We start from the raw sequence: 17,738 nt of genomic DNA on the forward strand, positions 1-17,738 counted from the left end.
GGCCAAGGCAAAAAATGAGAGCATGGTTAGCAAGCGGATCGCTGATACCGCTGTGCAAAACTGAGCGACCAAATTGAACAATAGTAGAAAGGGAAGCACCACTTTCACTATGATCCCCGACATACAGAAATGGATCCGGAGAACCCGTGGAAACGTTACCTTCATGCTGACATAGTTTTAAGCTGGGCATGGCTGTTTCAGGCAGTATTTGTACAAATACAAGCACACAGACCCCCCATTTTGCCTATACTGCAAAGAAAAACATGAAACGCCCAAGCATGCCCTGATAGATTACTCTAGATTTGATGGGGAACGACGCACGAAATATCGGCGAGAGCATGACTGCTGCTAGCCTATTACAATATACGGTAGAATCTGAAGAAACGTGGAACTATGGTTACGACGTAGCCTCAACAATTATGCGAAGGCTGAGACATGATGACAACGAACGCAGACAAATGAGTGAATAAACACATCCAGCCCCCTCGAAGGAATATCTTAACTGGTAATACCGAGGGGAACAAAGCAGAACTGCGAGGCGATGGGGTGGTTTAGTCCGCAGGCACTACAAGACTCAGTTCAAAAGAGCCGGGGAATATCGCATGTAAATCCGGCATGCTGAAAAGTCTTTATTATCGGGGAAGAGCTTTAGAGCAAACCTGTCGACTAAAGGTTCCTTTTAAATAAAAGATTTTTTTTTTGATTTAGTTAGGGCAAATGACTGCCTTCCAACTACCAGGCTAAGACTGAATTGCCCGCCTTCTGATGGAATGGCTTTATTTTATACTTTCTTTTTGTCTTCTCATCAATAAAATATATAATTACAACTAAACATTGTTACAAGTAAAAATCAATAACAAAATTATAAATTCCTATACAATAAAAATTTGCTTAGGCTGACTTATATTCAAATGGGTCTCTGAACTTGACAGTAAGCTATGGTTTTGCTATGGAGTGAGGTATCATATGACAGAAAAAATGTTTTTGGCGTGTGCCCCTATGTTTTGGGTTTCAAAAAAAAAGAAAAATTATTCTGTCATTGAAATTAAAGTGTTTATTTGACAACAATGGCATTGACATTGAAATGGTTTAAATAATTTAAGTTTGAGTTCATTTACTTATTAAAAATATATTTAAAGAATTCGAAAGAAGTTTGAACGTGAAGTGAAGGTACTCTACACCCCAATGGTTAAGATTGAAAATTACTGTGCTAAAAAATTTGGTTAAATTTTTCAAGTTCAGTAGTTTTCAATAAAAATAATTTTATGACTTTAAAAGTTTCTTAGTATATTTAAATTTTTAATTGTATATTTTATAATAAATTTTTCTTTAATTTATTTAATATGATAGTATTTTAGGTGATTTTGTATTTATTAAGGGTATTATTATGATATTCCTTAAGCTTACTGTTAATTTGTAATACAGAATTGTCTCCTTTACGCTCCACCATGAGATAAGGGCCATGATATGGACTTTGCTGTTTTCTTCTAGTTTCTAGTTTATGATGTGTTACTGCTCTTGTCATATAGTTCTTTTCTCTTTTGTTTTGTTAGTTTTATCAGCTCTTGTGCCCTAAGAAGTGACTCTTTTAGTCTAAGTTTCATTTCATTTGCGTAATTGTTTAAGTTATATACTGGTTGATTGTCCTCGATTATGTCAGATGGTAAGCGTGGAAGTTTTCCGTCTCTATGTTCGGTGTGGTATTAAAAGCAAATGCAAATGCAAGTGCTGAAAAGGTCTGCTTTATATTTAGTATTTCGCATATATTTTTCATTAATTCATTTGCAAACTCTGTACCTCGATCAGATTTTAATGTATTAAAAAGTTCGTATTTTAGTATTACCTGTTCTACTAGTGTCTTTGCGATAGAAATTGCTTCTTTATTTTTCATTGGGAATAAGATTACGTATTTTGTCAGTTCGCATTGTACCGTTAAAATATATCGGAAACCATTTGATATAATCAATGGACCTCTGTATCTATGCTTAAATTTTTAAAGCTTGTACTAGGTGTGTCCGTTATTGTCATTTTTTCTTTTATGTACTTTGTCTGCTTGTTTCGAGTACATTCTTTACAACTGTTTATATATTGTTTTATTATTTTTCTCATGTTCTTCCATATGTATTTTTGTTTTAATTTTAAGATAGTTTTTCTTATATCCAGGTGTCCTCCTAGTGCTGAATTGTGATTGGTTGGTTGGTTAGAGTGGTGATTCATCCTGAATCCAACTAGCGCTTCCGCACCATTTTGTTGCCACATCCTCGTTACCAAATTGTTTAATAGTTATTTGCAGCAGGACTATATCCAGTCTGTGCGGTTTAGGAACCTTATTAGGTTGTTGACGTCTAAGCCAGACAGTTGCTCGAGACTCTCGAACAGCGGTTTGCCCAGGGTTAACATTCTGTCCTTCCATAGGGCAGGGCATTCACAGAGGAAATGGAAGATTGTTTCCTTTTTCTCCGGTTGTTTACAACTATGACAGTATGTGTTGTGAGGGATGCCCATTTTGGCGGCTTGTTCTCCGATAGACCAGAAGCCAGTTATGACTGCCGTAAGTCTACAGGTGTCCCGTCGTTTCATGTTTATTAATGTCAACGATTGCTTGAGGTTGTAGGTGGGCCATAACGTTCAGCTAATTTTGCATTTCGTCTGGTCTCTCCATCTACAATCTTCAATTCGAAGGTATTTTCGGGAAATTGCATTCTTGACCGCACCTAGTGGAGTGAATACTGGTACTGCAAGAGCGCTATTCATGGCAGATCCCCCTCTTGCCAGTTCATCAGCTTTTTCGTTACCTTCTATATTCCGGCGTCCCGGGACCCAAATTAAGGTTACTCTATGGTTTTCACTCAAGTTGGTGAGGCTGTTCCTACTTTGCTCCACCACTTTAGAGGTTGTTATAGTCGCGTCCAGCGCCTGGATTGCGGCTTGGCTATCCGAAAGAATAGCGATATTGCCCTTAAAAGAGAAATCTGCGATTAGTAACCTACAGGCTTCCCCAATTGCTAGTACTTCCGCTTGGAAGACGCTGCTGGTATTAGGGAGACGCACAGATTTTTCAATTCCAAGTCTATGAGAATATATACCAGCTCCAACACCACAATCCATTTTACTGCCATCTGTATAGACTGTGGTATCGAAGTTGTTTAGAGAGAATCCCTTATTCCATTCTTTTTTAGATGGAAAGAGTGTGGCAAAATTCCTATTGAACGTTACCATCGGGACGATGTAGTCAGTCCTCACCGAGGTTAACTGAGTTTGTCGCAATAATAGACTAGCGTGGCCATAAGTTTTTCCTTTCCAGCGACCCGCTTCATTTAACCTAAATGCACTAATGGTTGCCGTCTTCTTTATATGTAGGTCTATTGGAATAACGTGTGTCAGTGCATTGAGAGCCTCTCTAGGACATGATCTGATTGCACCGACCGTTATTGCACAGGCTGATCTTTGTATTCTGCCGAGTAATTTGGTATTGTACTCTCTCCCTAGAGCTTTCCACCAAACTACCGAGCCATACGATATAATGGGTCGTATAACCGCCTTATACAGCCATAATGTATGCTTAGGTTGAAGACCCCATCTTCTTCCTAGCATACGTTTGCAGGAATTTAAAGCAATTTCTGCTTTCCTTACCCGTTCTTCGACGTTTAACTTCCAGCTAAGTTTGGAGTCCAAAATTGTGATACTCAAATATTAAATTTTTTATAATTTCTTCGTCATTAATTTGTTTTGGGGCTTTATATAAAATTATTCTTAAGGGTCTTAAATTTTGTTCTAATCTTTCAGTTTGCAACCTGTTGAATGCTTTCTTAAAATTTTCAATATTCATTTCTCTTAATAAATTATCTTTTTCTAGCGCTAGCTTTTCTATATTTCTTTTAGTCGCTATTGATGATAGTTCCACCATGATTGAAACGTATTTCAGAGGCTCCTCACTATATCGGACTATTATATCCTCATTGTTATTTATATGTATTTTGGATCCTTTCATTTTTTCTTCGTATACGAATTTTAATCTTTTTACATTTCTTATATCGGATGTGGACGTACAATCCCAAATGTGAAGTTGGTCTGACTTTGAATGAGAGTTGTAGTTCTCCTTGTCTACCCTGGTGTTATTTTTGGCAGACATTCCCCTTGTTATTACAAACATTTTATTATTGTCATCACAATCCGTTGGTATCATTTTTTTTAATATAGTATGTCTGAGTCTATCTTTATTCGTGATAATGTATCGGCATTTGTGTTCATTTTGCCTTGCTTGTAGACTATTTCGAAATCATAGTCTGACAAATCAAGTCTAATCCTTGTCATCTTGGACGAAGGATTTTTGTGTGAAAATAAGGAGATAAGAGGCCTGTGGTCCGTTACCACGGTGAGTTTTCTACCCATTAGGTATGGACAGAAGAAATTTATTCCCCAGTGAATCGCGAGTAGTTCTTTTTCTATGACCGATTTATTTATATCATGTTTTACTTAAATTTTGCTTGCTATGATATAGGCAAATCTTTTCCTATTTCTCCTTGACTAAGTACTGCACCGAGTGCGAAATTAGATGCGTATGTTGTGAGCACAATTGGTTGCTCGAAATTTGGATATTGTAAGATAGGTGGATTGATTAGTTTTCCTTTTAGTGATTCGAATGCTTTCTGACATTCGTCAGTCCAATCAAATACTTGTCCCTTCTGCACAAGATTATTTAGGCACTTGGTTATTTGAGGAAAATTGTGCACAAAACGTCTATAATAATTGCAAAAAGCTACAAATCCCCTAACCTCGTCACTACTCTTGGGTACGGGGTATTTTTTTATCACTTCAAATTTTGATGGGTCTGTTTTTATGTCATCTTGCGTGATCAGATGCCCTAGGTACACGACTTCGGATTTTAAAAATACGCACTTTCTCGCATTTAGTTTTAAGTTATATTTTCGTAGTCTTTCAAAACCTGCAATTAAATTACTGTTGTGGTGTTTTAGACTACAGCCAAACACTATAATATCGTCTACGTATAAAAGTGCATTGCTATCTAAACCACTCAAAGCTATTGTGAGCATTCTTTGAAAGCTATTGCTAGATATTTTGAGTCCAAATGGTAAACGTTTAAACTGGTAATGACCTTGTCTTGTGGAGAATGCAGTCAAGTGAGTGTTTGTCTAGCGTTATCTAGTGAAAAGAGCTTGTCATGTCGAGCGTTGAAAAATATTTTGCGCGACCCAGTTTGTCTAGTACGTCTTCTATTCTTGTCAACGGAAATTTATCATTAATTATCTTTTTGTTTAGTTGTCTATAGTCTACTACAAGCCTCCATTTTTTTTATCTCCGCTACTTTTCTTTGGTACAATCAAAAGTGGTGAATTATAGGCGCTCACTGATGGTTCCACTATGTCGGTTTGCAATAAATTTTCTACTTGTTCTTCTATTTCTTGAAGCTGAGTCTGAGGTAATCTGTAATTTTTTATGTATACAGGTGTTTTATCGTTCATACTCAAATATTGGGTATACAAATTATTAGTGCTCAAAGTTTCCCCTTCTATATGAAAAATGTCTAGGAATTGCTCGAAAATTTTATATAATGAATCCCTTGCAATTTTGTCGTCGGAATCTAAATTTAAAATTTTTATTACAATAGTTTTTAAAAACGTGTTTTGTCAAAATTATCTTTATTTTTCTGGTTAAATATGTAATAGTTATTTAAGGGTTCTGTTTCAAGATTTCGATTTTTTATACGAATTTCACTGTCGTTAACGTTAAGTGGTCTTATGTGAGCAAATCCTTCCTTGGGTACTATGGAGTTTCCTCGAAATACGCCTTTTTGAATTTCTTTATTGAACACGACGCTGTCTTAATTTAGATCTAATTTTACTCGGTGAATTATTTCCGATCTTGCAGGAATAATTATATCCGAAACTTCAGATAAATCTGAATGAATGGGTAAAATGATATCTTCATCATCAACAACGAGTGTTACAGTATATGTGTCTAAATCGATTTTGCAAAGGCAATCTTTCAGAAAATCCTGTCCCAATATTCCGTCAGTTTGTATAGGAAATTTGTCGTCTACTATATTGAATTTTTGGATATGCGATTTCTCTCCAAAATCTAATTTTATGTCTGTTAATGCTTTTGGCTTTATGACAGATACGTCTGCTCCCGTGTCTATTATGAAAGCTAGATTTGTATTTGAGTCTGCACATCTTAAAGAATTTTGGGTACCCGGGGATTGACTCTCGTTCGTTTGTCCTTCCTCCGGGGCAAACTCGTTTCTCTGTTGCATTACTCTAATTCTGTTATTATTATTATTAAAGTTTCCGCCGGTTGTAAGTGTTCCCACGGTTATTGTTTTGTCCCCTTTTGTGCCCACGATTGTACTGATTTCCAAAATTATTATTGTATTGTATCTAAAGTTATTGTTATAATTATTTCAATTATAATTGTTATTATTAGCTCCAAAATAGTTATTTGCATTATGATTTTGTCCACGGAGTCCATGATTTCCTTTGTAATTATTTCCAGGGTGTGAATTTTGTCCAACATAGTTTTGGTTAAAGGTATTACGTTCTTGTTTATTTGTGTTGTTATGTCCTCTGTAATTGTTTCGTCCTCTGACATTGTTTTGACTAAAAAGCATAATTTGTCCAGATGTACTGGTAGTCCTTTCTAGGTCTTTTGCTAAGTTAATGGCTCCTTGTAGTCTTTTCGTTTGGGTTAAGCATATCGCTTGTCTTAGGTTGTCGTTTAGATTACTATTAAAAATGGGTTTCTTTCGTTCCTTACTGTTCCTTCCAGCTCTGCGATGTGTAATGTATTCAATTCAGAAATAAGTTGCAGAATATGATCACTGAATGTAGCCACATTTTTATTTCTCTGCGTACAGCAATAAAGTTTTGAGTACATTTCTGGGATGGTCAATGGATTCTTATAGAGCTTTGTTAGTTCAATTTGTAATTTATCAAAATTGTCAATTGGGTCTAGAATTCCAATTGCTGTCTTACTTTGTTGTTGAATTTTACTTCCCTAATAAATTCTACCTATAAATGTTTTTTTACTCTGTTCATTTAATGTCTTATAGATCAACTCTGTGATTCTTAAAAATGATGGTAAGTCCCTGTAGTTTCCAGTAAATTCTGGGACTACTTTTAACGATGTATTTATATCGAATTCTGGCATGTTTTGTGTTGAAATATTATTTGAACCGCTCTGTTCTGATTTGTCTTGATCGTTGTTTTGTTCTGTTAATCGTCCTTTTGTCTCAGTGTATAATTTCTGAAATTTTGTTTTTAAGATCGTGAGTTCTTTGTAATCTATGTCAGGGCTAGCTTCATGTTTTTCAAATTCAATTTTTAAGTTCTCTATGTCTTTTAATTTTTGTAATAAAGTTTCTACTTAATATTTTTTTGTTACCTGTTTTTTTATGTTTTCTAATATCCCCGACAGAGTCTTTACAATTTCTTCAATATTTTCCATTTAAAATGTAATTATAGAATTTCATTTTATTGTATGATATATATATTTTTTGTTTTATTAATACATTAAAAATTTGAAAAAAATTTTATAATTTTATTGTTTTTTTCTTTATTTAATTTTTGCTTAGCATTTTTTTTTTTTTTGTCTTAAACTATTTCCCTACTTCTATTCAAGTGCGTATTTATTAATTCTGTGTACAATGTATAAAATTATGATAAAGATAGTGAATAAAATGATTACATCAAGTGTTATTATTTTGTTTTCTAAAAAGCTGCTGTTGTTGGCTGCTGTTTGGTTTAGGATGATTTCCTCCTTCTTTTCTGTTGACCACCAGTTCCCCATAAGCGTAACTTTTTGAATTTTCTATGATTTCAAAACTTTTATTTTTCCTCTGGTGTATTTTTACCTTAAATTCTTTGTTTACTTGTTCTAGAGCGAGGTCAGCTGCTAACGCTTTTGAGAAATTATTGCTTGCTTGTTGGTTCACTGTTCTTCTTTTTATGTCATGAAGTTTAGCTTTTTCCACTCTAAGGCGTTTTTTATATCCTCCTCGGGTTTTTAGTTTCAGATTTTCCTTGGGGATAGCCACACGATGGGTATCTTTGTTATGCTCAAGTCTATTTTGGTACTGATGTATAAAAAGCTTCTTTGGACCTTCCATATAGTTGTTAAAAATGTAAAGTTTTGGTTGAAAATTAACTTTTTCAAATAAGTTCAAAAAGGGATTTCAGAATTTAAGGATCGCCATGAAAAGTCTATATTATCGGGGAAGAGCTTTAGAGCAAACCTGTCGACTAAAGGTTCCTTTTAAATAAAAGATTTGCCCGCTTTCTGATAGAATGGCTTTATTTTATACTTTCTTTTTGTCTTCTCATCAATAAAATATATAATATAATTACGACTAAACATTGTTACAAGTAAAAATCAATAACAAAATTATAAATTCAAAAAAATACTATACAATAAAATTTAGCTTAGGCTGACTTATATTCAAATGGGTCTCTGAACTTGACAGTAAGCTATGGTTTTGCTTTGGAGTGAGGTATCATATGACAGAAAAAATGTATTGTATTTGGCGTGTGCCCTAATGTTTTGGGTGTCAAAAAAAAAGAAAAATAGTTTTGTTATTGAAATTAAAGTGTTTATTTGACAACAATGGCGTTGACATTGAAATGGTTTAAATAATTTAAGTTTGAGTTCATTTACCTATTAAAAATATATTTAAAGAATTGGAAAGAAGTTTGTACGTGAAGTGAAGGTACTCTACAATGCGTATGAGTCGGCTCATACGTATCTTTAGAAGATTCCACCTCCAAGGTCCACATACCAAAAAAAAAACAAAAAAAAAACAGGGCACTTTATTCATCTAAATGCGTATGTTAGCGGCTACAAGAACAAAATGCATTCGGAGGCAGCCGTAGGCAGCCGTAGCGACCATCATTCTAGTTGCCATGGTGCTGAAAAATCTAAAATAGTCGCGGTGGCGCTGAACACTTTCAACTATTGTACAGTACAACAAAAACTCATCATCAAAAAATTCATTGATGAATTCAAGCTCATAGTTCTAAGAGCAAACTACTTTCATTCATTAAACGAGCCACCTATGTGCCAATTTTCTCGACCATTCGAAAATAGTCAATACTGGAATATTTTTTACAAAAATATTTGCCAATATTTTGTAAATCTTGAATTTTTGTCATGTCGAATGGTCGCGGCTCGTATACTACTGTGGGCAAAAAGTAAGGTGAATTTGGTTGTAAAATGAAAAATCTTTATTTATTCTTGTAAATCAATTTCACCCCCTTCAAAATAATCCCCTCTCGATGAAATACACTTATACCAACGATTTTTCGAATCCCCGAAACATAGCATATAGTCCATTTCCGGTATAGCCATCAGCACCTTCTTCGATTCAGCTTTTGTCTCCTCAATCGACTCGAAACGCGTTCCCCGAAGTGGTCTCTTGAGTTTTGGGAATAGCCAGAAGTCACACGGAGCCAAATCAGGCGAATACGGTGGTTGCGGAACGATATGCGTGGAATTTTTGGCGAAATGGTCACGAAGAACGAGTGCAGTGTGAGACGGTGCATTATCGTGATGCAAAAACCAAGAGTTGTTGGCCCATAATTCTGGTCTTTTTAGACGAATTGCTTCACGTAAGAAGTCTTGAAGTCTTTGTACCACTTATAAACATTTTTCTGCGACATGGTCGAATCACCAAATGCCTTCTACAACATGCTAAACGTTTCCGCAGCCGAAATTTCATTCCGCAAACAAAATTTGATGGCACTTCTCTGCTCAATCAAATCAGACATTGTAAAAATCGAAAAATGTACTCTTGGTCGTTTGGTAAACACAAGCGTAAATATACTACTGATAATGACATTCACATGAAAGTTGGCCCAGATGTTATTAACAGTGCTGCCAACTCATGAAAAAAATTACTAGAGCGAAATTTCAATCCCGCGAACTTTGACAAATAAATTCACCTTACTTTTTGCCCACAGTAGTATATGATATGTTTGCACCCATACATGTATGTAAATATGTATTTTAAATGCTCAACAACCGCAGCTGCTGTGTGTGAAGTGCGCGCATAAGCATACAGTAAGTTGCAGAAAACAACATAAGTAGCTTATAAAAAAGTTCTGTGTCGGACATTTCAATACTAGGAGAAATTTTCGAAACAATTATTTTATGTTCTCTGATAGTAGGTAAATAGTTAATTAGTATATTACTTTACGTATGTAGTTCTTCAGTTGACAAAAAGTGCACAAAAACATGTGCATATATCTGCAAGGTTAAAAACTTATTCTGAAATCAGAGTATTTGAAGATAACTGTACATACAATGCTGTGTCTATGAGTTCGCGCTGGAGTTCTTCAGAAGTTTTACCATAACATTCTTTGCTGTGGCAAGTCCACATACATACACACAGCATATATGTATATTTGCGCATATGCATATAAATTCACATATTTAAATTCACGGAGTCACGTTCTTTGGGATCGGGCGACTAAGCTGGGCTCTAAGCTACCGTGGGGGTCGGCAGGTTGCGGATAGTCGGAAGGTCTGTAGTAACAGGTTAGTTGTGAATAAGTCTTAAACAAATGAACAATCCCCGACAAGGAGCGGCAGTAGCGAAGGATGCAGTCTAAAAGCCTTATTAAACGAGTGTCTCGCGCACCACGCACGGTGAGCAATACAAATCCAGGAGCGACGACAGTTAGCGGCTACCTGGTCAGCGACTGTACCCCAGGTTAGGGGCGGCTATTTGATAGTGGACATTAAGACCGAGCCCAGTAAGGTCTTAATAATGATATACGGGAAAATGTTTGGAACATACTGCCACGAGCTGACGGCTGCACTATTCTATTTCTTTAGTAAGCAGAGTGAAATCTAGCTGAAATGGCATTCAGGTTAACGGTGCAGCCGCCCCCACCCCGTTAAAACTATGGCAAATCTCTAAGAACGCTCCATATCCCGTCGCCATTAAGTGTCGGCGTAGGTCTAGATGTAACATTCCTAGTTAGCACTGATTCGGCTCTGAACTTAGGCTCTCATAAGGAGCGTTCGTCAACCCTCGCTTGGCCTCCCTGCTTGCAAAGATAACCATGGAATCATGAACAAGTGACTACGCACCGGGATTGGGATAACGGCTTACGATTTGGGGTCCAACAACTATGAATACAAGCAAACAGAATATAAATATCCTAGAATAAGCTAAAATAGCAGCAATTAATCCATCATTGGATCTGCCAAAAGAGACTGCAGACGGCAGTAACAGCAGCGGGGAGCTGGTAAAAAACCCCCTTCAAAGGACCTCGAGATTGGCTCATTCGCCTCCGTTGATTGAAAGAACCCGATCTGCGTCACCATGCATGCAGTATAGCAGTGTCGCAAAGGAGGCTACAACAGAAGAGCTCAACCACAGCATCAGTGCTAACATTAAAGAGCTAACGGAGATGATGGCAATCCCAAAGCGTAATATTAACCAGCCCATGCGTGATCTGCTTTCGAGATTTCTGAGCTCCATAAGAAGTTAGAAAGGTCGATTCTGACTTCTAGAATAAGGATGTTAAAAGGGTCAACAAGTGTGGTACTCGAAGCAAAAAATGAATTCACGCTAACATCGCCTCTTATAAAGCGCGTCACAGATGGTACGCCAAAGAGTTGTATAGACACAGTCGCTGCACGGAAAAGCACGGGAGGAAGCAACAATAAAAGTCCAAAAATAGACGGGAAAAAAAGAGACGAAGCAAACACGAGGGGAAATCGCAGGCGACAGAGACCGCCCCGTAAAGACGCGATCGTTGTTAAAAGCGTTGGCAATGTCTCATACGCTGACATTCTGAAACGTGTGAAAACAGAGCCATGTTTACAGGAGCTTAACTCGAAAGTATATGGTGTTAAGAAAACTGCAAATGGTGACTTGCTACTGGTGCTTGAGCGATCATCTGATCTAAACACTCTGAAGATCAACGAAGTAGTTAAAGCTGCCTTAGGAGATGTAGTTGAAGTAAGCACACTAACTGAACTACGCCAAATCGAAATTCGTGATCTCGACGAAAGACGAAGTTCATGAAGCTATAACTTGCCAATTCAAGGAACTAAATGTGTGTTTGTCTGCAGTTGCTCACTTGCGAAAAGCTTATGGTGGGACGCAAACGGCGACCCTAAAAGTTACACCAGAGATCGCCACTAAGCTTACAGCGACAGGCAAAATATGGATTGGCCTAGTTAACTGCCGTATTAGAGAAAAACTTGACCCGAAAAGATGCTTTAAGTGCATAAAGTACGGCATTGTCGCAGCGAGATACAAAAGTACGGACGACTTCACCAAGTCCTGCTTTAAATGCGGCAGCAAAGATCACCAGGCGCAGAGTTGTACCCAAACAGCAAGTTGCTTAATTTGTAAAAAGAAAAAAATAAGCGACACCGCACACGCGATGACTAGCAACAAGTGCCCTTTATATTAAAGAGCACTCAAAGTAATGCGACATAAATGAAGTTTCTCCAACTGAATTTAAATCACTGCGAGAAGGCTCAAAGCCTGCTCGAACAGTATGTACGAGAGCACAAAATAGACATTGCAATACTCAGCGAACCCTATAAATACGGAATTGGGAACGATTGGGTATCCGACACAACAGGCAAATCAGCTATATGGAATTGTGGAATGATTAGGTCACGAATGACGAATATAATCGCAACACGTGGCTATGTACGAGACCGTGTTGGTAAGCTGTTTGTTTACAGCTGCTATCTTCCACCTAGCTTAACCCTAGCGGAAGCCATACACGTACTGGAAGAACTTGCAGAGGACATTAAAGAGCATAGTTCGGTCATTGTAGCTGGCGACTTTAACGCTTGGGCAGTGAACTGGCGATGCCCCCGAACCACCCCTAGAGGAAAAACCCTTTTAGAAGCGTTCGCTATGCTTGACATAGCGCTTATGAATTCTGGGAACCAGCAAACCTTCCAAAGAGCAGGGAAAGGGTCAATAATAGACCTAACATTTGTTAGCTCTAGCCTCGTGAGTAGTACGAGATGGTCCCTTAGCCAGTATTACACTGGAAGTGATCACTTCGCAATACTTTGCGTTATAGGCCAACATGATAGGCCGAAGTCATCTAACTCGCACGAGGTCAGATACCGGGTTGGAATTTTGGACCCGGAAGTGTTAGAGATAATGATGGCAAATTTTGCACCCACAGGAAATGCGGCTGAAAAAACTAACCAAGTCATGAGGCAACTCACTAAAGCATGTGATGCAGCTAGGAGTAAAACAAGGCCTAATAAAAACCACAGAGAGCCCGTTTACTGGTGGACGGAAGAAATCTCTGCAGCAAGCGAAGAATGCAATGGAGCAAGGAGAATATATCAGCGGTCGAGAGGTACGACCAGCTTTGAAAGGAACAGACTCCTATTCAAACAAAAAAGGAAAACACTAAAAAATGCAATTAAGAGCAGCAAACGCCGGTGCTTTCAAAAACTATGCGAGGATGCTGACAGCAATCCATGGGGATTTGCATACCATCTTCAAACGCTGCCAGCTGTATGGAAGACGATAGAAATCGATGCTTCGCCAACAATGACGAAAATTTGCACATTTGCAAACAGATCAAAGGCAATAACGCACCCGGGCCCGATGCGATCCCGAATGAAGCTCTTAAGTTGGCAATCCAAAAGCATTCAGAAATCTTTGTGGATGTTTACAACTCCTGCTTAGAAGAATGCACATTCCCGAAAGAGTGGAAACTGCAAAAGCTAGTGCTAATACCAAAAGGGTCTAAGCCGGCGGAAGATCCCTCAGGCTACCGCCCACTATGCTTACTGGACACGGCAGGGAATATATTAGAGAGGCTTATTGTAAATCACCTGGAATCTTCCATCGATAGTGCCGGAGGGTTATCGCCGCACCAATATGGCTTCCGCAAAACACGCTCTACCACAGATGCTGTTATAGCGGTTAAGCGCATTGCTCACAAAGCGATTGGAGGTTCTCGCTGGTTCTACGGAGATAAAGAGTATTGCCTAGTCACAACGTTAGATGTAAAAAATGCATTTAATACAGCAAACTGGGGCAAAATCATAAATGCGTTGGAGAATTTCCGAGTCCCAGCCTACATTCGGAAAATCGTTGCAAGCTACTTCACTAACAGAGTGCTGCAATACAAAACCGACGAAGGAATGAAAAGGTACAGAGTAACAGGAGGAGTACCACAGGGGTCAGTGTTGGGCCCACTCCTCTGGAATATAATGTACGATGGAGTCTTGCGTTTCCAACTACCTCCAGGATCCCAAATCATAGGGTTTGCTGATGACATTGCAATCGTAGTCGTTGCTAAATTCCTTAAGCAGGCTGAAGTGATTTGCAACCAAGCGGTCGAAATCACAAAAGATTGGCTGCGCAATGGTGGTTTAAGCCTTGCAAACCATAAAACAGAGGCAGTTCTCATCAGTAGCAGGAAAATAGTTGAAACAGCAAATCTCGGAGTAAGTGACCACGCACTGGAATCTAAGCTGTACATCAAATATCTTGGGGTAATGATTGACCACAGGCTGAGCTTTAAACAGCACCTAACATACGCCAGCGATAAAGCAGCGAAGGCTGTAACCGCATTGAGCTACCTTGTCATGTCGGTCTCCTTGCCGCGGGGATGAGGCTTAAGTGGTGAGTTAACCCCATTCTATGGAGATTAACTTACCACGAACTAAGAGGGCAGCTTCATATAGGAATTGGGTATCCACTCATCCGCGGAACGGCGGAATTGGTGGCCACCCAAGTACTATGTGGAGAGTACCGTACCGACAACCTGGCAGGAGGGATAAAATGCATTTCTTTTCTTATGTGGAGGCTAAATAAAGATATTTCTGCACGAGGTAACCCACTTTTGGGAAATCCTCCCGTCGAGCAATCGACGGCTCGGGCATCGGATGTGCAGGCCCGAACCCCACATTCCCCTATGACCGGAACTGACACCCAGGGTTCCGGAGGAAGCGCATTACTAGTGGTGAAACATGGCACATTGGCTATGCCAATGGAGAGCCGAGTGAGTGTGAGCGATACACCGCCATCGAAACGATCTGAAGCAACTGAACAAGTTGTGGAGGATGTGGAGATGGCGGACAATCTCTCAGTAGACTCAGACGGATCTCTGGTACCGAGTAAGTCTTTGACAACGGTTAAACCTGGTGTGAATCAGGTAAGTACCGGTAAAAAGACCGAAGTTATTGGAGAGTCGAACGCAGGTGTTGGTCTAACCGCAAGGCAGATCAAACGAAGAAGACAGAAGGCGAGGCAAGCCGAAGCACTAGCTAAGGCAAGGACTCAAGCTCCGTCAACTTCGACACCTGTAACGGAAACGGGAAAGCGTGGCAGATCAGAGGATTCCTCTGTAGCGCTGCGCTCTTCCGGAAACGAAACGGGGTCTGTGCCAACGACCGGGAAGAGGAGGAAGGCAAAGAAGAGGAAAGTTGAAAAACGCAATTCGGAAATGCCTGCATCCTCGACCCCATCCAAGGCAGACAAACCTTTGCCTGACAAGGCAGAGGCTAAGGGACCTCAAATGTCGAATGACACTCTTCCGTCAACGTCTGGCGAATCATTCGCGAGAATGGCAGCAAAGGCAATGACGGTGGAGATACATACCGACAAACAAGATGGTCTACTGTCCAAAGGGCAACAAGACTATCTTGACAGCTATCTGTGGAAAGCTATCGGTGAGTCGAAAGACGCGCCGACTTTCGAGGGGAAAAGCGTGGTGGACGGCATCGTAAAGGTGCACTGTTCCAATGCTTTTTCCCGAGAATGGCTAGAAAAAGCGATAGCAAAAATCCCAGCCTGCGAAAACAGCAAGTTTATTCTTGTTGAGAGTAGCAAAGAAAGGCTGGTACGAGCGAGTGTCTGGATTCCGGGTCCTTCCTGTAATTCAGCAGAACTCCTCAAACGCATCCGTGTTCAGAATAAGGATCTTGACACGACTCTCTGGAGAGTATACTCGTGCACCAGGCAGAAATCCGCTACCACTTCGGAGGCAGGTTCCCATCTGGTACTGGGTATCGATCTTGGGTCCCTCAAGGTTCTTAAGTCGAAGTACGGGTGCCGTCCCCACCTACATCTGGGGCGGATCCAGTTCCGCGTCCAGGATAAGGTGGAGGACAAAGCGTAAATATACTCAGTCTCATGACTGAAGTAATATTTACACAGATAAATCTGCAGCATAGCAAAGCGTCTACGGCTCTCTTGTGCCGTAGGCATGCAAAACTGCAAACAAACCCACACATAATACTTATACAAGAACCATGGGTATGTCACAAGCGTATCTGTGGTCTAAGTGCTATGTCGTGGGGACAAATACTTCATTGTGAAGGGAATGTGAGACCGCGAGCATGTATTATCATGCCGAGGTTGATCGAACACACGATGTTAAAAGAGCTATGCTCCGGAGATATCGTTGCTGCAAAAATAAAGTACTTGAAAAGTGGGAACAGTGTCGAAGCTATTATAGTTTCGGCCTACCTACCCTACGACTCTTTACAGCCACCTCCTTCGAGGGAGCTAAGAGAAGTGGTCAAGTACGCAGAATCCAATAATCTGGGGCTAATAGTGGGCTGTGACGCAAATTCACAGAACATTGTGTGGGGAAGCAGCAAATGCAACCCCAGAGGTCTCAAGCTACTGGATTTTATCCTGTCATCCGATTTGGTCATTCAAAACACTGGTAACAAACCAACTTTTGTGACCAGAAGGAGACAAGAGGTGATTGATTTAACACTTACCAATAGGTCAGTTGGAAATCAAATCAACCGATGGCGAGTTTTGGAGGAGGACTCTCTTTCTGATCATCGTCTTATCGAATTCCGACTGGGAATTGACACAATATCAATACCTTCCGGTAGGAATCCTCGAAATGTGGACTGGGACAGGTATGGTGAGCTTGTAACAGAGCGATTACCAAACCTGAAAAAACTCAAATCAGCAGAAATGATTGAAGATGCGACTAAGAAATTAGAAGGTACTTTAATCAATTGCTTTGAGGAACTGTGTCCACTCAGGCAAAGCAGACAGGAGAAAGCGGTTCCTTGGTGGAACCCTGAACTGTCGAAGCTTCGTGTACGGTCCAGGAAACTTCTTAATAAGGCCTTGAAGACCAAAACAGAAGAGGACTGGGCCAATCATCGACTTACACAGAGAGAATATAAGAAAAAAGTACGGCAAGCCAAACTTGAATCCTATAGAAATTTCTGCAGTAACGTCGAAGAAATGAGGGAAACAGCGAGACTTTGTAAGGTCCTTCATTTAGACCGCTCAGTAAGGCTGGATTCCATTCGAAAACCTGATGGTTCATACACCATTTCCAAATCGGAAACGTTTAATGCTCTACTCGAAACTCACTTTCCGGGTAGTAGAACTATCTCTGAAGTTGAGAGTGGCATGAACAACAACGGTGGCAACGGTGGAACCTCTAGGTACAGCTGGTATATTGCTAGTCGGATAGTGACAAGGGAATCGATAAGGTTTTCCTTATCTTCCTTTGAGAACTTTAAGTCCCCTGGACCTGACGGAATATATCCAGCAATGCTTAAAAAAGGAGGAGACAGGCTGATTGAGGCCCTGAAAAGGATCTTCACAGCCTGTCTTGCATTTGGTTATATACCATCCCAATGGCGACGCGTAAGAGTAGTATTTATTCCGAAACCAGGAAAAGATGACTATTCCCTAGCAAAAAGTTTCAGACCAATCAGTTTGACATCGTTCATGTTGAAAA

The sequence above is a fragment of the Anastrepha ludens genome, chromosome X (genome assembly GCF_028408465.1).
Source record: "Anastrepha ludens isolate Willacy chromosome X, idAnaLude1.1, whole genome shotgun sequence".
NCBI lineage: Eukaryota > Metazoa > Arthropoda > Insecta > Diptera > Tephritidae > Anastrepha > Anastrepha ludens.